We start from the raw sequence: 21030 nt of genomic DNA on the forward strand, positions 1-21030 counted from the left end.
TTCAGACATGAAAGACAAATCATTATGCATTTTTATTTCTGGGATGTGAAAGCCACTATAGTGGGTATGATCCTTCATGCCATCCTCTGTCATTTCCAAGTCAGTCCCAGAGAGGAATTTTGCTCTATGTACTTCTTGAAATACAGTATGAATCTATTAATGTTTTAGATTTATAACGTTATTTCTTACCCTGCAGGATAGCGAATGAACTGTCATATATCTGTAGAGGAAAGTATTTTGTGTAATAAAGTAGAAAGAAGATACTCTCTTTGTTCACTCTTCTTTTTCCCATATTCAGTACCACAATTACTGCTCCCCCATCCTTTTTCACCAGCTATTTTAAGTATACATCAAGTTCAAAAAGGATGTTAACTATGTGTTACTGAAGCTCAAAGATACAAGAAGGCTTAAGGAAGTTTTAGATGGTAGCTTGGTAGTCAAAATTTTATGAATAGGTTATAGCTGAGCTTGAAGCATTGATTCTCTTAGTATTGCCACGTAGGTCCTGGGATAGTCAAAGCCCCTAAGCTGATTAAGCTCTGGGTATAAGTAACATCTACATTTATCATAATGAAATTAATTTTAGGAAGCACTGATTTAGTTAGTTACATTCATGGAGGTCTCCTTCATTCCTTGATTCATTTTAGTTCATAAGCAGGATCTGAGGTAAGCGATTCAAATCTTATTTTAATATCTAAGAGAAATTGGGACATTTGAAATAGAATGGTAAACTTTGAGGTTATTCCTAAGTTTTCATAACATATGTTTTAGTATCACTTTTCGGGACAAAATACCAGACTGGTGTGGCAATATAGAGTATGGGATAAAAATAAAGTGCTACAGCAAGACAGATGGGATGGATTCCCACCTTGGGTGTTGTCTAGTAGAATAGAGCAGAGGCTAATGCTATTGTATTCAGAGTCACATCGGCCCAGGATGTGAATCCAAGGTTTAGCAATTACTAACTTAGGTAAGGTTTTTAACATTTCAATACTTTTTCTGTCTCATTACTAACCTCTAAAATTATACTTACACTAGTAACATATGTCCTAACATCACTTTGAGATTAAAGGAGTTGATACACAGTGAGCACAAAGAACAGAACCTGGAATATAATAATATATTTAAGTAAGTATTGATTTTTATAAAATGGAATTTTGGTTATCATTTTTAGCTAGATTATAAAGACCACAGTATTTATGTTATGTGAAAGATTTTATGGTTAGAAGGGTAAGGCTAGTTACAGTGTTTCATCAAAAAGTGGTCCTTTTGGTCCTTTTAGGTGAGTGGAATGGGCTTCAAATGATGCTATGTATTAGAGGTTGTGTATGTATGTTCTGGAGAATGGGTGGTATTAGAGGGAAGAAATCACATTTTCATCTTTTCAGAGTTCTAATCAATTACATTGGTATAAAAAACCTGATTTCTAAACCAATTCCATTTATGGTACGCTATACTTAATTATATAATTCATGATCCTGGGCATGAGTAACTGATCTCTATGAATGTTCTTGTTTTGAGTTGTCACAATTATTATGTTGAAACTAAGTTTAGTATGTTGTTTTTGTGTATTTGTCACCAAGATACATTCTCCACAAGGTGTTCTTACATGCTTTGGTAAATGTCAGTTATTCCCAAAAGATAAACATTTCCAACCACAGTTTCAATGTTACCTGTTTGGCTAGATCTTAAATTCTAACTTGATCAGGATAAGGTAAAGATGAAGAATTGATTAGCAACTATAGCCAATAGTGTGACTCATTAAGTCTTTGCTACATTAATCTTGTGGGTTTGAATCATTATCGGAATTACCTAGAGTTAGCCTATTCAGTAAATCTTACCTACTAGAGAGCTCGATTCAGAAAAATACAGTTTTATGTAGAGATCAACATCACCCTATGTTGTAGTCATCTACAGTCTCTGGATTCACTGATTTTTCACTGGATTTTGTAAGCTTTCCCCCAGAACATATTTATATTTCTAGGCATTATATCTTAGAAAAACTAATGAAATTCTGGTGTGATTGGGAGATGGTTGAAAACAACAGAAACCACTTGTTTCTACTTATATTGAACCATGGTATCTCCACACGTGGGATATGGCAAGAAATTACAAAGAGAGGTTGAATTGGAAAAGTCAAAGTGGGGGAAAAAGTCAAAGTGGTTAAGATTTATGTTGAAAGAAAAACAAAATAATGGAAATAAGTCTTGGAAAAAACAGAACACTATGAGCTCTCAAGGAATGATGTGACAATAGGTAACATACCTCTGTACCAAGATGTCTCATAGGCACATGGAAGTTATTATATCCTGGCTCTACTTAGTCATCTTTATCCTCAAATCTGTTTCTCCCTTATATTCTTTAGCTCAGTTGGCAGGACAGACATCTACCCAACCACCCAGCAAAGAAAACTCGAAGCTGTACAACTGGTCATTTTCATTCAGTCTTAACATCCAAACCATTGTCAAGTCCTGTCATTTTTACTTCCATCTTATCTCTCGAAAGTTTTTTAAACCAGTCGTTCTGCCAAGGATTTATTTTAGGATCTCTTTATTGTCTGACTTTTATATTAGTATAAAAGATTTACTTTTTTACTTTTAGTGTATTTTGTATCTCCTGTAGTTCTTTGTGTTGTTTTCTGTGATCTTTTTGTCTTTATTTTTACTATGCTTACTAAAGGTTTTTTGGCCTCTTTTTAGAGGGGGAGAAAACCTCTTACATTTCTTAATGTTGCCACACTTTTCTATTTTATAATTTAAGTACCTCTCAGATTAACTTCATTAAATTCTTCTCTTACTCCCTAAAGAGTGATTTTATTGTTTTGTAATTTCTTGAGCAAAAATTGTATTTTCACCTTTGTTGTTTTATAATAAAGTCATTTGAAATAAATTTTTTTTCACCTGAAACCAGTTTGGTGGCAAATCTTCTGAATTTAGAATTTTTGTTACAGTTTTTGTTTAAATTTTAAGTACTTCAGATATGCGGACAGTTTCAGAGAGAATATAATAGGAAACACAGTAATTCATAAAATCTTGTCATTATGCTGTATTTCCTTCAAATAGGTTTTTTAAAAAACATAACATTTTTAAAAATCAGCTAAGGAGCCCTGCTTACCTCCTTCAAAACTTAATCTCCCTTCACACCTTCTGTTAGTATGAAATTCATGTTCATCTTCCACATGGCATGTTTTCATGCATTGGCTATATGTTGAAATAACCATGTACAATATATAATGTTCTTTTATAGTTTTTTATAGTTTTTATATCTATATAAATTGTACCATTTGGTAGATATGATTCAGCCACTCTTTTTAATTGCAGTTTGTTTTTTGAGTTGTACCTTTCTTTTTATGTGTCAATCTCATTCATTCATTTTAGTGGAGCTAGAGTATATGTTGATTAACCTGACTCAATTTATTGATTGATGTTATTTTTTTTTGAAAGGTACATTCTTATTTATACCCCATGTACACTTTGGAATTCCTCTAGGGTATACTTTTAGATATGAAATCGAAACTTCCTAAGTTATTGCCATTTCAACTTCAAAAGATTTTCTCAGATTATGGTAATAACACTTTTTAACCTTTTCAGAGGTATATGAGAATTCCCATTCTCTATTTTCGCACATCCTTACCAACAATAGTTTCAGGGCATTTATAAAGACATTTTGTCACTATACAGATATGAAACAGTATTTCATTCTCTTTGTATTTTACATTTCCATCACTACTAGTGCAGTTATCAACCATTTGTATTTTATAGGCCATTCAGCTTCCTTTTCTGTGAAATTCCTGTTCATGTCATTTGCACATTCCCACCATCCCTCTACAAGAAACTAATAACCTTTATTGTATTTATTTTGTATTTAAGAGAAAAGATTTCATTATGCAAGATTCAAACAAAGTAAAACTATGTAAAAACAATACGAAAAATTCACTTAAGGCTCCTATACAACTACTCTTGTTTTCAAGGAATCTCACTATTCCTAAATATAGTCCTTAATTGCCTTTTAAAAAACTGACTTTTTTCTTCCCTTTTGTGTATGTTGGCTCCTTCTTTTTCCCATGCCCTATCAAACGTGATAGAGTTCATAGATACTCTGTCTTTGGTGTGGCTTGTAACTCTTAGGAATTTTATTTCTATGGATGGTTGCCTTGTGAATTCAAGTCTCTTTCTGCACTCAGGAAAACTTATGCTTTTCAAGGTTATTTGGCTTTTCTTCATTGTTAGTGTGAAAGCAATGATCTTCCCAGCTTCCTGTTGTCCAAGTGAAAGCAGAAGTCTCCATCTTCATTTTTGTCTGGTATTGCCTTTATTTAGATATAATTCACATACCTAAAGTTTACTCTTTTATAGTGTACAGTTCTGTACAATATGTTCAGAGTTATGCAGTCATTATCAGCATCTCATTCCAGAATATTTCTCTCCCCCCAAAAGAAGCTCTATGTCCATAAGTAATCACTGCTCATTTCCTCCAATCGCATCCCTCTAGCAACCACCCATCTATTTTCTCTTTATATAAATTTGCCTATTCTAGACATTTCATATAAATGGAGTCACACAACACATGATCTTTTTGTGTCTGAGTTCCTTCAACTCAGCATAGTCTTTTCAAGGTTCATCCTTTTTGTACCATGTATCACTATGTCACTCCTTTGTATGGTCAAATATTCTAATGTATGTATATCCTATATTTCATTTGTCTAGTTATCAGTGAATGGACATTTGGCGTTGTTTCCAACGTTAGCTTTTATGTGTTATTCTGCTAAGAAAATTGGTTTACTAGTATTTCTGTAGACACGTTTCCATTTTGGGGAGAATATACCTATGAGCATAATTGCTGAACCAGCTGGTAGATATATGTAAGTTTTTTGGAGAAACTGCCAGATTGTTTCCAAAGTAGCTGGCTCATCTTCATTTTTGTTGGATTTTTTTTTCTGCATCCATATATCTAGGATGACAGGGCTTTTTTTTCTTCTTCTTCTTCTCTTGGTTTGAGCATTTTAAAGTTGTTGTTCCATTGTCTTTGAGCATTTATTGTATTGGATAGGAAGTTGCCACCATTCTTACGGGTTTTGCCTTTAAGACAAAGCATTTTTTTGTAGATTTATGGTCCATGAAGCTGTTTATCTTGTTTTGAACATGATTTTATCTAATTTTGTCACATTCCTCCTTATCAGATCTCACAAACTTATTCTAAAAGGGACAGATTGTGGGGTGCCTGGGTGGCTCATTGGGTTAAGCCTCTGCCTTCGGCTCAGGTCATGATCCCAGGGTCCTGGGATCGAGCCCCACATCAGGCTCTCTGCTCAACAGGGAGCCTGCTTCCCTTCCTCTCTCTCTGCCTGCCTCTCTGCCTACTTGTGATCTCTCTCTGTCAAATAAATAAATAAAATCTAAAAAATAAAAAAAAATAAAAAATAAAAGGGACAGATTGTGAATATTTTAGGCTTTTCAGGCCAAATGGTCTCTGTTATAATTAGTCAGTTGCTGTTACCATAATACCTGTCATACACAAAACAAAAACGATTGTACTTCATTGTGTTTCAGTAAAATTTATTTATCCTGGCACCCGGCTGGCTCAGTTGGCTGCTCAGTTGGCTGCTCTGCCTTTCACTCCAGTCATGATCCTGGAGTCCAGGGATGGAGCCCTGCATCAGACCTCCTGCTCAAGTGGGAGTCTGCTTTTCCTTCTCCCTTCACTCCTCCCCTTGGTTCTTTTCTCTCTCTCACTTACTGTCTCTCAAATAAACAAAATCTTTTACAATTTATTTATTAAAAAGTGTGGTGGGCCAGATTTTGCCTATAGGCCATTGTGTGTTTAGTGTTGCTCTGTAGTTTGTCATTGTTAAGTGTAGGGGTCAATGTGTTAATTAAAGGATAAAGTCTTTGGGCTGAGACTGGAATCACAAAGTTCTATCTATTCTGTGCCTGGAGTTTTGCTTCTTATGTTAGGGTAAATTTTTTTTTTTTCAATTTTCACATGGTTTTAGTTATTTTGTTTTTGTTGTTGTTAGCTCCTAGTTATTAATTTCTAGTTTTATTGTATTAGAGATATTATTGGAACCTGAGTAATTAATGCTTTGTGGAATTTATTGAGCTCTTCTTTGTCTTCATTTAAGATCAATTTAAAACCCATGAGCATAGGAATAAAGAGCAATTTTAGTGTCTTTGTTACAGTAGTCCATTGTTTACTCTTAATTCAGTATTATTGTGATATTTAAATCTTTATAATTCTAAATTAGCATTTTATCAACTCAGTTAATGAAAAATTGAGAAAAGTTAAAAGGAGCATCATTGCTTTTCTAGGTATTTTTGCTTTCATTTGTAATCATTACATTTACATGTTTTGCTTTTACATGTATAATGCAATATTGTATGGGGTTTCATATTTTCCTCAAAGTAGACAGTTAGATTCCAAAACTGAGGACAAAAGTTCTTCAAGTACTCCACATGCTTTGTTGTTGTTGTTGTTGGAGAGGGAGAGAGAGAGACTCTTAAGCAGCCACCATGCCCAGTGTAGCGCCCAATGGGGCTCGATCTCAACAACCCTGAGATCATGACCTGAGCTGAAATCAATAGTTGGACACTTAAGGGTCTGAGCTCATTGTTAAATAAAGCCAGAAAAAATCGGGTACGAGATACTTACTTCTAGACTTATTTACAGGCAATCAATCTGACTTTTTGATATTCATGGTCATCAGCACTGGACTCTTCTGCTTTCCTAATCCAGAATATAGGTGTATGACTATATCATAAATAGTCATTTGCATTTGGGAGAGCTTTTTTTGGGAATCTAAGTCATTGGCTTGTTGAGGTATGCTATAACTTTTCCTTGTCTTTTCCACGGGGAGAGGAAGTAGTTCTTCTCCCATCCCCACGCCTCTGAAAGGGGCTTTCCAAAGATTATTTGTGGAGATTCATTGTACCTAAATGGAAAGTATATTGGTAACTCATTCACAGTTGGACACTCGATTTTGTAATGATTTTGTACTTACGTAAGCATGGAGAAAAAGTAAATAGGGAAGCAATAGCTGGCTGAGGAGTTGAGGTAGCAATGGAACACCGTGGAGTCCATATTTAGTGTGGCAAGGAAATGGATTTCCATGGATCAAGTGGACATTGAAGAAATCTCAGTATTCCATTCAAAAAAGTAACCACCACATACCAGGACCCAGCAGCAAAGTCTAAGAAATGTATTATAAGGAATTAGATCTTAGATCAAATGTGAAAGAGGCTAAGTTCACTTGTTAAAATTTTGCATGTTTGGAGGAATCCTCTGGGGGACTCCCTGAGAAACTGATAAGGCATCTTGCAAGAGAGACTGCATTTGAGTACCTAACAGAAGATATTAATTATCAGTGTTTACTATTGATGCATTGGGGAAAATAAATTATCAGCTAAGCAGTAAATTATATATAAGAATCCCTGGTGATTTTCCTATTACCTGTCCTCAGGTATTACATTTCAGATGAGCTAGAACCAGAAGTGAGGGTTGTAGGGGTAAAAGGACGTAAGACTACACTTCTTTCGCTCTGCTCTTTCCTTGGTGTAAAGGTCAAGAAAAATCTGGACGGCAGGGAGGAAATGGTTTTGGAGCATAAAATTTTGAGTTAAAAATTTTTTCCTAACCACAGCTCTATTTATATTTCTTCACTTTATTATGAAATTAAGTGATAGGAAAGTGTGAGGATGGCCTCATTTTTATTTCTCTATATCTACAATTTTTTAAATCAACTTAGGCTTTTGACAGTATTTTTTTCTTTATAAGTATATTTCAAAAATAATGTCCCCACCCCTTTGTTTTGATAAATTCTGTGTCCAGTGTGGTAGGGCTTGAACTCAAAACCCTGAGATCAAAAGTCACATGCTCTACCTACTGAGCCAGCTGGGTTCCCCAGTTAAAGTCCCATTTAAAACACTATTTTCATTTATGGAAATTTATACTAAGAACATAGACTTTATTTCTAGTTATTTAAATGTGAGAAAATGTGTTTGGAATTTTATATTTGAATAATATGTGCTGTTTAATCATCACTGAAAGTGACCGACTGTGGAACCTACCAGAAATATCATTCAATGGATTTGGAAGACAGATTCAGCAGGGCATGACTGAAAGCATTGACTAGAAAAAAATAATAAAAGAATTTGTTATTCATATCTCACGGAGTTCAGAGGTTCAACAAACCAGTTACTTGTATTTTACCAGATAATTATTTAACAATTAATTAATGGGAAAAATGGGTGACTACATATTTCTATATTTATATTATGCTTTCCTTTTCCAGAATGTACATGTATAAATAAAATATAAACAGTAGTTGGTGGAGAGATTTTTTTTTTTTTAAAGATTATTTATTTATTTATTTGACAGAGAGAGAGAGAGAGATCACAAGTAGACAGAGAGGCAGTCAGAGAGAGAGAGAGAGAGGGAAGCAGGCTCCCTGCTGAGCAGAGAGCCCGATGCGGGGCGGGGCTCGATCCCAGGACGCTGAGACCATGACCTGAGCCGAAGGCAGTGGCTTCACCCACTGAGCCACCCAGGCGCCTGAGAGATTTTTTTTTGAGTTCCAAGCCATTGTAAAACATTTAATTATTTTTTATAAATAATTAAATTAATTATATAGTTTTCTATTAATTATTAAATTTAGTACTTTGATTTAATAATTTAAGAATCAAATACATTATTTAATACAATATGAATCTTATGCTTTATTAATATAAAATAACCTTTTTGTCCCATTTAATTTTGTGTCTTGAATTTTACTTTTTTTAGTATTTTGCAACCTTCCTTTTCCTTTTGTTTACATCACTTTATTTACCTCTTTTAAAGATTTTCTTTGACTCATTGTTTTTCAACTCAGTGTAACACACATATACATACATACATATATACTTATCTATATGCCACTCTATCTAATTTCAATACAGGAATTTAACTTTTTCACATGTGTTTTATTAACTTATATGACTGATTTACTTCTGCCCATTTGTTTTATATACTTTCTCTTTAAGAAAATAGGCTTTTTCGGGCCACCTGGGTGGCTCAGTGGGTTAAAGCCTCTGCCTTCAGCTCAGGTCATGATCCCAGGGTCCTGGGATCGAGCCCCGCATCAGGCTTTCTGCTCAGCGGGGAGCCTGCTTCCTCTTCTCTCTGTCTCTGCCTGCCTCTCTATTTGTGATCTCTCTCTCTCTGTCAAATAAATAAATAAAATCTTTTTAAAGATTTTATTTATTTATTTGACAGAGAGAAATCACAAGTAGACGGAGAGGCAGGCAGAGAGCGAGAGGGAAGCAGGCTCCCCGCTGAGCAGAGAGCCTGATGCGGGACTCGATCCCAGGACCCTGAGATCATGACCTGAGCCGAAGGCAGCGGCCCAACCCACTGAGCCACCCAGGCGTCCCAATAAATAAAATCTTAAAAAGAAAAAAGAAAATAGGCTTTTTGTTAGTTTGCTTTCAGTAGAAAGACTTCACTTTTATGTTTTCCAATTACTTAGAGGATCATGTTTAATATACTCATACTGATAACCCATATGTTGTTGAAATTCACTTTTTAAAAAAGATTTTTTATTTATTTATTTGAGAGATAGCACAAGTGGCAGGAGGGTCAGAGGGAGAAGCAGATTTCCTGCCCAGCAGGAAGCCTGATGTGTGTGGGACTCAACCTCAGGATCATGATCTAAGCCAAAGACAGACATAAAACAACTGAGCTATCCAGGCGCCCTAAATGCATTTCTAAGATGTTATTTATTTCAGACAGAGAGAGATAGTGAGAGAGTACACAAGTGGGGAGGAGGGGCAGAGAGAGGAGCAGGCTACTGACTGAGCAGGGAGCCTGGTGCAGGGCTGAATCACAGGACCCTTGGATCCTGACCTTAGTTGAAGGCAGACTGAGCCACTCAGGTGACTCTGAAACACATTTTTAAGTTAAAAAACCTGTAAGTTAACAGTTCTTCTTGTTATTGAGTCAAAAATAAAGTAGTGTAATATGAATGTCCTGTATTTGTGATAGAATATTTAGAGCAATTTTTGTTCTGTCTCTTCAATCTCTTGTTTCTATAATCAACATTTCTATTTAAATATTTGCTATTCCATTCCTCTGTTATATCGATATTTATGCACCCATACCAAAATATTTGGTTACATATCTTCATTTCTAAAAGTATTTTAAAATGTTCTCTTAATATGATTACTTTTGATAAATTTATGTTGTCTCTATTTTAAGTGATTTCAGTGCTCACTATTTTTCATATTTCATCTTGGCTATACTATCTTAGACTTTATTTTGCTAATCTCTTTGTCAGTTGCAATGTACTTTCAAACATTTCCTTTTAAAAAATTCATGAAGAGTATGTTTTTATATATCTTGATATCTATGTTTGTCTTTCACTTGTCATCACATATGAAAGATGATTATGGTATAAAATTTTGAGATTAAACATATTTCCAGTCACTTTCTATGCACCAGATGCTATTCTGGGTGTTGGGTGTACAATACAAGGAAGGTCTGTTTTTCGTCAGTAAGGTTGGAGTTTTTCAATAACAATTGTTATTCTAAAAATTGAAAAGGAAGATCCACCAGTTTCTAAGAAAAAATTTTATTTTAACAGTTCTATTAATATTCCTTTATCTTATTATGAAATTATGTGTTAGAAAAGTTTGAGGAAGGGTGCCTGGATGGCTCAGATGGTTGGATGTCTGCTTTTGGCTCAGGTCGTGGTCTCTCGGTCCTGGGATCGAGCTTTGTGTCAGGCTTCCTGCTCAGTGGGTCATCTGCTTCTGCCTCTCCCTCTCCCTCTCCCCCTGTTCATTCTTACTATCTCTCTCTCTGTGTATCTGTCTCAAATAAATAAGTAAAATCTTTAAAACCTTTTTTTGAGGAAAGCATGATTTTACACCTTTGTAGTTAAAATGTTCTATCAACTTAAATAGTGGAAAATGTGTTCTTCTTAATCAGTATAGTTCAAAAATTAATGCCCTTTCTATTTTTTTTAAAGATTTTTTATTTTTCAGTTAATCTCTACACCTAACACAGTGCTCAAACTTATAACCCTGAGATCAAGAGTCACATGCACCACCGACTGAGCCTGCCAGGCACCCTTGCACTTTATAAATCACTATTTTTATTTATAGGTGTTTGTCCTAAGAAAATAGAAAGTATTTCTGGTTATTTTCCCAGCCATGCAGAAAGTCTATTAGAACATAGGAAACTAGTTAATACATGGGTAGGTGGGTGATGCCAACTTTGTGGACAGAGATTCTTCTAGCTACAAATGAGTATTTTAGATCACAAAATGCCAGGGATTTCCGAATCATTTTAACTCTTTTTTATTCTCCTCAGAAAAATTTCTGTAGGTTGGATTAGACTGTCCTTCCAGAAATGGGTGGGAGGTATTTATTCTGTATTTGGTTGTTTGTATACTTTCCGTGGTTGAGAGATTGTGAGACCATGGTGATATTTAGTTGTATTTGTCTCTGTCTTGTTAATTTCCCTTGCTTTATTTGGTTACAAAAACCAGAATTTCATATAAGTGGTTAAGATAGAAAAGGTTTTCAAGAAAGAGCCTGAACCAGTACATTTTTATCTTTCATTAGTTATCACTAATTTCATTTTATACCCCATGTTCTACTAAGAAAAAAAATAATGGCCAAGGTTATGTTTGAAATAATAGCCTATCTCTTTAGGATGAAGCCTTATGAATAAAATTATTCAGTCAAAACAGATACAGATTTTAAAATTTGCCAACAGTAAGTGTATGCTGTTTGGTATACACCTTTTCCTAACAGGAGTTTTGGCATCCTTTTTAATTTCTGTGATTCCTATATGCTAGGAATTTTTTTCTTTTTAATTACGAATGATGTCACATACTGTTTACTATATTTGGCCACCATTTACATTTCTTCTTTTGCAAATTGCTATGTTTGATAAAATAACATTTTGTATTTTTCCTGAAGGTTAGGAAGCTTGTTTGGCATATACATTGCAAGTTTTCTTAGTTTGTTAGCTGTATTTTATGTGTGTGTTCATGTGTGTGTTGTTTTACTACGTATTTCATGATTTTAACATTTCCATTTAGTTAAATTTGTCAATTACTACCAGCCTAATTTCTGTCATTAATATTTTTAATACTTTTAAGTATCTCAATCCAAGTCTGTAAAAATGATAACCTAAAATTTTTTTAATACTTTTATGATTTATAGTTAAATAAGAAATTCCCTAGAGGTTGTTTTGATTGTTTTGATGAAAGCTGTGTTTTTTTTTATTAGCATATGAGTATATGAGTTCTTTTTATGTTTCAATAGCTTTTATTAAGTAAAATATTGATATATTGAATAAATTTCCATATATTTAATATAAATTTTTCTTTTTTGATTTGAAATGGCACATTTCACAGGTATAAAGTCCTGTATATCCTCAGGTTTACTTAATTGTCCAATTCTTTTCTTGTTTTCTTTTCTTTTTTTTTTAATTTTTAATTTTTTATAAACATATATTTTTATCCCCAGGGGTGTTTTCTTTTTTTTTTTTTAAAGATTTTATTTTACTTATTAGAGAGAGAGAGAGAGAGCATGAGAGGGAAGAGGTCAGAAGGAGAAGCAGACTCCCCGCTGAGCAGGGAGCCTGATGTGGGACTCGATCCTGGGACTCCAGGATCATGACCTGAGCTGAAGGCAGTTGACTGACCAAATGAGCCACCCAGGTGCCTGTCCAATTTTTTCTTATTGATCTATCTGTTCTCCTCCCAGTACCATTTTGTTTCAAATAATGTCACTATGTGAAAATTTTGATACGTCTGTGTAAGTCATTTTTCTACTTTCTATTAGTTGTATTTTTTAAGAATATGCAGAGATATTTTTCCAAGTATAGTAATAAAAAACATCTTTCTAGTAGTAGTATAATTAAAATAATATTAGAAAAAAGTAAATATCAACTTTACACCACTTCGGTTATTTCTGAATTATATTATATAGAGATTTTAATAGAAAAAATTAGGGATAAGAAATTTTCCGCATGAGAACCTTCCTCCAATAGTTAATATTATCTTTCCTTTTTCCAAGATCATAACATATTTTCTACTGTAGTGGTTATTACATTTGCCCTAACATTCTTCTAAGATTATGAAGTTCCAAAGTATGGTTTTAACATTTTTATGTAGCAGCTATTTGATTTTATTTTGTCATTTTGTTTTGTTTCATTTTACTAGCTGTTTCTTGCTCTTGTGGGTTATTTTGATCCACAGTATTTTCCTTTTGGTTAGTCAGAATATAGGAAATCTATTAATTTTGAATATTTTTTTCCAGTTTACCATACTGAACTCTTGTTTTCTCTAATAGATTTATATTTGAATCTGTTAGGTTTCTCAGATAAATAATCATGTCTTATGTGAATAATTATAATTCTTTTTTTAAAAAACAATTCTGGTTTTTAAAAATACAACATTCTTCTAACTCCTGAATGTTGTTTGTGGAAGTTGTGAGAATATAAATACTAATAATTAGAGCAGCAAATGTTATCTTACTCTTGATTTTAATGGTTAGGGGTGGTGAGCAAAGGGTTAATTAGACAACTCTATTTTCCATCTTATTAGTGTTTTGACCCAACCAACCATTTTTAACTATTCTTTCTGCTTTTCTCTAAATGTTTTATCTTGAAAGGAACTTTTGGAGCAAATTCTATACATTTGAGTACACACTCCACTCTGCAAAGAGTTATTATCAAAAGGCTGAGAGGGTTATTGGAGGTAAGACACTTGAAAGTCTTTTATAGGAGGTGTGAAACTGTTACAAACAAAATTGCCAGTGCTAGGTCCTGGCAAGGACCTATTTATCCAGTGCTATTGTAACTCTCTATAGTGGTGGTACTAATACAAATGGTGGTCTGGTCAGTCTGAAGACTATATTGGCGAGTTGTTATAATGTTAAACATTCACTTGAAATATTTGTTCCTTTGGTGCCTGCACTTCTTGGTTGTTCCACTTTGAAGAATGAAGAGGTCAACCAGATGATGTGTGGTGGGCAACAAAGTGAAGTTTCCTGAGCAGTAGTATAAAGCTCCCAAAGAGGGAGGGGACCCAAGAGGGTTGCTGTTTTGGCATTCAGATCTATTGTTTTTATATGCTCTTTCAAGGAACTATCTAGAGCATCCTGCCTATGGGCTCTCTGTGGATTGGGTATTAAAGTGGGCCAATCAGGGCTTTGACCATGCACCTGTCTACCTTTTGGATTATTTGGTCGTCTGTTGATGGTCTTTTGGGCTGACATCTGGAGACTAACTACCTCAACTTGTGATAGTCACCAATGTTTTATGGTTAATTGTTTTGTTCCACGATGTTTTGCAAATGTCGCTTCTGCAGAGGCTGCTGGGCAGGGTGCTATTGTGATCTCTTCTGGGCTGTAAAACAGGATACTAGCACATTTTTGTCTCAGCTATCCCGGCTCCCTGTTCTCTTGTTGGGGACCCTGGCCCTGACTACCTAAGTGTCCAAATAACGTCTAACAATATGACCATCCATCTGACATTTTGGATATTTCCCATAGAGAAGTGAAAACTTATGTTCACTCAAAGACCTTTACAGAATGTTTATTGCAGCTTTATTCATAATAAGCCCAAACTGAAAGTAATCCTCACGTCCCCCAAGTAGGGGATGGATAAATTGTGGCCCAACCTTTCAATGGAATAAAAAGGATCAAACTATATGTCATGTGGCATCTATATTTTAACATTTTATATTTATCCAGCCATTTTCCATAGAAAATCATAATGTTCTTAAAAATGATGCAAAGGTCTTAATGAGATGTAAAAGCAAAATGACATCTGTAAGTCTGAGAAATCATTGAGAACCTGTTGTATACCGTACTGAATTTTAAGCATTAGCTTGCAATTAATAGAATATTTGGTTGTTTCATTAATTGAAGTTAACATTCTATGTTGTCTCGTGTCTTGTTAACTACAAATTAAGTGCTGTTCCTGGGTGTTATATGCAACTGATAAATTGTTGAACACTACATCTGAGACTAATGATGTACTATATGTTGGTTAATTGAATTTAAATAAAAAACATATTAAGTGCTATTCAAATAATTATAGAGAATCATCAGTCTAATTCTTCTGAAATGTTTCTTTTTTATCATTTTTAGCAAAGTAATATTTTGAAATATTAAGTCATGAGATTTCAATTTAGTTGCTTTCCTCTTAATTATTCCTGTTAAAGGAAATTGAAGAGATGTTCACCATTCAAATACAACAGTGGTATACACTCTTTCTGTAAGCTATAGGGATAGCCTAGTCAAATTTCCTTCGCCCACTGTAAATTCTGTCGTTTGGGTTTCCATCATTTTCCATGATACATCCCATAACCAGATTAATAGTTCTTCAGTGATTTTTATCTGTTCTGCCTCTTCAATCCTGCTTTTATATGTTACTTTTTCTCCCTTTCTACTCCCTTTCTCCACCATTTTTGTCCTGGACTGTAGAAATAGCTTTCTGGCTAGTTTCTCTTTCTTCTACAGAACAGTCCTCCTTCTTATCCGCTAATAATTGTCAAATGAGTGAAGGTATCTGAATTCAGGATTTACAGACTGGTATAAGCAAGCATGAAATGGTAGCCATCCAGAAAGTAAATATTAGACACATTATAGCCAGCCCACAAACAATTGATCTTCAGATAATTGCAAATTAAATAAAGATTATAGGCCCTCTTTCACCCTTGAGGTTGGAGAAAATTTAATATAAATGACTGGTAACTAGTTTTAACAAGGTCTGAGGAACGGGTATTGTCATAAAGGTTGCCAGGATTGTGAGTTGCTCTAACCTTTGCGTAAAACAATTTTTTTTTACACTTTAATGTAAAAATAAACAGGTTTTGATCTAGAATTCCCACTATGAGAAATCTGTTGTATGTAAATAAAATGTAAGTAAGATGCATGCTGCATTATTATTTTAATTACAACGAAGTGTAACTCCCTCGTGTAAGGGAATGGATGACTAAATTATGACATAAAAATGTAGGGCTGTGTCTTTTGGCCTAGAAAGGTCTTCATGATATATGCTCTGTTGAAAAAACTTTGGAGAACAGTGGATATAAGATCATTACATGTTCACATAAAGAATAGAGAACCTAAATGTTAGTAGTTTTTGGTGTTTGTTTGTAATATTGACAGAGAAAGGCAGGAGAGTGGGAATGTTTATGCCTCAAGGAGGGATTATTTGCTTGTTTAAATAAATTAACTAAAACGTTGCTTTTTTAAAAGAAGTTGAAAATGTGACTTCTTGTGTGCTTATAGACAGAGGAATGGTAGTGGGGAGGATATATACCAAACCCGTACCAGGGGAGGAGGTTGATTGTTTCTTCTAACTTGTGGCACACAGTAGAGAGCCAGCATAAGAGAACTGTTAAGAACACAGGGCCTGTAATATACGGGCGCCTGGGTGGCTCAGTAGGTTAAGCTTCTGCCTTCAGCTCAGGTCATGATCCCAGGGTCCTGGGATCGAGCCCCTCATCAGGTTCCCTGCTGAGCAAGATGTCTGCTTCTCTCTCTACCTCTGCCCTTCCCCCCTGCCCCCAGCTTGTGCTCTTTCAAATAAATAAATAAAATCCTTAATTAAAAAAACAAAACACAGAGCCAGTATTATAAATATATGGGTTTGAATTCTAGCTCCATTTTTATGATATGTGTGATCTCTGGCAAGTTTAGTAAAGCTCTTGGTACTTCAATTCCCTCATCAGTAAAATGAACTAGGAATACCTGCTGAATAAAGTGGTTATAAGAATTACATGAATTAATACATGCTTAATGCTTTGCATATTCCCTTTTACAAAGTAAACATTCAAGTCAGTGTTATATGTTACTGCGGATGATGGGATTTATGTGTATAGTTCAGTTACTAAGACATGATATTTTACAAGAAGGATGTATGCAAGGAAATCCTGTTTGTATGTATGTACTATTTATCAGTGCTTTACCTTGAGAATAGTACTATGTCAGTTTAATTTATTCTTTTTCATAATTTAGAAAATGAATATATATTATCCTGTTGAAAACCGAAAACTTATTATAAGCAATATATGCTTTATATTGAGACAAATAAAGATAAATCACCTACAATTTTCCGTACAAACACATCTAAGGCCAAGTCCTAGATTTTAGCCAATTTTATTTCCACATTTCTTTAGCTGTAACTAGGTTGACCCTATAATTTATTATCTAATCCCAGGCACATTTGAGAGTGAAACAGGACAGTTCAAAATTATACCGCTGAAACAGATAGTAATAGGGTCTCTCTGGATAACTAGGACTTGAATTTCCCAACATACCTACACTCACCCACTGTGGCCCCCCTGTGCTTACCTCAGATTCACAGTGACCACTAAGGATGCCTTGCTTTAGGTTATCATCATCCTCCATTTGAATTAATTCAGTAGCTGTCTTAAAAGAAATCCCTTCTTCTGTCCTTGTTTGCATTCACTAGTCCTAGAGGCCAGGATGATTGTTTTGTTTTGTTTTGTTTTGTTTAACAATTTTATTTATTCATTTGATAGAAAGACACAGCGAGAGAGGGAACACAAGCAGGGCAAGTGGGAGTGGGAGAAGAAGGCTTCCTGTAGAGCAGGGAACCTGATGCTGGGTTAGATCCCTGGACCCTGGGGTCATGACCTCCTCTGAAGGCAGATGTTTAAGGACTGAGCCACCCAGGCACCCCCAGGATGATAGTTGTAAATATAGGTTAAACCATGTCACTCTTCTCAGTTCCTCCAAGGAATTTTTGTATCAGTCAGAATAAAATAGAGTACTTTTAATTGTCTTTATGAGGCCCTGCCTTACGTGGTTGCCCCTTGTCCAAATAATTCCATTTCTTCTTTAACCATATTTCCTACAAATCCCCTATCATTTGTTTACCCCCAGCAGCACCACCTAGTTTTCTGTTTTATTTCAGACATACCAGACATGCTTCTACCCCAGGACCTTTGGACTTTCTGTTTTCAGTGCATTCTCTGTCTGCCAGTATCTGAGGGATTTATGTGCTCAAATTTTTGTGTTTTTTTCTCATAGTCTCCTTCCCCATGAAGCCTGTGCAACTACTTTATTTAAGATTGTAAGTCTCTTGCTTCTGTGATACTCCCATCATTTTCCCCTATTATTTTCCCTTGCAGTTCACCACAATATAAGTTTCTATGATTAATATTGTCTCTTGTAACTAGTGCTCTGTCCGGAGTTCCTAGCACAGTGCCGTCCACATAATTGGTGCTTAGTAAATATTTATCGACTGACAATGAAGACAAACTTTACCTGCTTCCTAATTTTGTGAAACACAGAGTCATTTATACTATTGCATCATGGGAGCAAAACCATGTTATTTTTGGAACCATGCCTAATGGCATAACTTATGAACACATTGCTTATCCATGCTGAAAAAGCTCACAGATCTAGTAATGACCACAACTATATGCTATACCTGTGTGCCAATTTGTAAAAGAACTGGTAAATTTTGAGAAGCATCTTCCCACATCTGTTTGAAGATAGTTGAGGCAGGTAGGAAATGGGAGTCTGTTATCTCTCCTGGTGCAGATCTTTTTTTTATCATTAGTCATTCCTCAGAGGAGTGATAATGGGTGATAGCAAGAGAAGCAAGATCTCCAGACTCAGTTTTAAATGACGCTTTGCCAAGAGCCACATTTATCAGGGCAGTCCATGCACCACGTGGAGGGGGCCCTGGTATAATGTGTGAATTTGTTGCCACCACCGAATTAACTCTGCTCAATTCTGTTGTCTTTCCAATTTTATATCCTTGATTGCACATTCATAAAACTGTCCCTTCTTTTGAACATAAATACAATTGCTTCAAAAATATAATTGTGCATGTTTATCAAGCACCTAATTTGTTTACTTGCCAGTAACTAAATAAATACAAATAAATTGCAGGACATATATTCTATGCTAACTATTGCAAGAAAAATATTTTGTAGGTCCGATCAACATTGAACTTGCAAGCAGTAGCAGCGGTGAACATTTCTATGTACTCTAGTTCTCATCCCAAACATCCTGGAGTGCACAATTAACAGTGGCTTATGTATACAACCACAAAATGTGTCAAAACTGGTTTTTGAGACATTTTCGTGCCGGAAACAGGTACTGTAGCACAACTTACTTTAGTGCCAATAACCTTATCTTTTGAGAAACTGAAGTTCATGAAGTCAAGACTCTTGTCCATCCTTTTATACTTAGTTTTATTATTTTCCTGAGGCTTTTACACCAAATGACCATGAACTTGGTGGCTTAAAATAACAGACATTTATTCTTTCATAGTTCTTGAATCTAAGACCACACTCCCTGAAAGATCTTGGCATAGAAGTTTTCCTTGCTTCTTTCTATTTCTAAATCTACTCAGCATTCTTCGGTTTTCCTTTGTTTGTGGTTGCTTAATTCCAATCTCTGCTTCCCTCTTTATGTTACCTTTTCCTGTGTATCCCTCAAATCATCCTCTGCCTTTCTATCAGGATTCATACCGCTACACACATACGTGGCAGATAATCCGGAATAAGCCCCTCCGCTCAAGATGCTCTATCATGGGCACCTGGGTAGCTCAATGGGTTAAGCAACTGCCTTAGGCTCAGGTCATGATCCTGGAATCCCGAGATCAAGTCCTACATCGGGCTCCCAGCTCCATGGGGGGTCTGCTGCTCCCTCTGACCTTCTCCCCTCTCATACTCTCAAGCTCTCACTCTCTCTCTCAAATAAATAAATAAAACCTTTTAAAAAAAAGACACTCTCTCACATCTTTTGCAATATAAGGTAATCTTTGTTTTGCATATAAATTAATATTTACATTTTATGGGGATTAGCAAGTGAATATATGTTTGGGTGGGGACATTTTTTTCTTTTAAGCCTACCGTATGTTGACAGTGCTTGACGCATAATAGAAAAGTGATAAATTGTGTGGCTTCTATGATTGAGCAAGTCTTTCTCACTCCTCTCTCTGTTTTTCCTGTAGTTTGCTTATTGTAGTATATCGGTCATTTCCTGGCAATTGAATAAGATTTGATAGACTTCATTTACTCATCATTTAGAAAACACAGAGATACTTTCACCACAGCTACAAGTGTAAATGTGAGATATGTCTCTTTAATCACATGATACTTGCAATATTTTATTAGACCAGAACACTAATCTTCTAACCATGAAGGACCATATTTGAATTCTTTTTTTCCCCAAGATTATGAAACAAAACACTATTGCTGATGTCAACTACCATACCATAGAAAACATGCTTGCAATAGCTAAAATTTATATGAAGTGTAAGCAGTTTGCAGTAGCCATGATTTTGAGATTTACTCTTCTATGTCAACTATACTTCAATTAAAAAACTACTGGAATTGTTGATATTTTAAAGTGTTTATATCACTCTTTTAAATACATTTCGGGGTGCCTCTTGCTATTTTTTCAAATGGACTCTTGATTTTCACTCAGGTCCTGATCTCAGGATCCTGGTATCCAGCCCTGCATAGGGCTCTGTGCTCAGCAGGGAGTCTACTTGAGGGTTTGTCTCTCTTCAACCCTCCCCTTGCAGTAGCTTACTCACTCCCTAAAATAAATAAATACATCGTTTTTTAAAAAAGATTTTATTTATTTATTTGACAGAGAGAGAGATCACAAGTAGGCAAAGAGTCAGGCAGAGAGAGAAGGGGAAGCAGGTTCCCCGCTGAGCCAAGAGCCTGAAGCGGGGCTCAATCCCAGAACACTTAGATCATGACCTGAGCCGAAGGCAGTGGCTTAATCCACTGAGCCATCCAGTCGCCCCGAATAAATACATCTTTTAATAAAGAAAGATAGTGGCACCTGAGTGCCTCAGTGGGTTAAGCTGCTGCCTTTGGCTCAGCTCAGGTCATGATCTCGGGGTCCTGGGCTTAAGCCCCGCATCAGCGTCTCTGCTCAGTGGGGAGCCTGCTCCCCACCCCACCTCTTTGCCTACTTGTGATCTCTCTCTTTGTCAAATAAATAAAAAAAATCTTTTAAAAAATTAATATATTTA

Source organism: Mustela erminea, chromosome X, assembly GCF_009829155.1.
Source record: "Mustela erminea isolate mMusErm1 chromosome X, mMusErm1.Pri, whole genome shotgun sequence".
NCBI classification, from domain to species: Eukaryota; Metazoa; Chordata; class Mammalia; order Carnivora; family Mustelidae; genus Mustela; species Mustela erminea.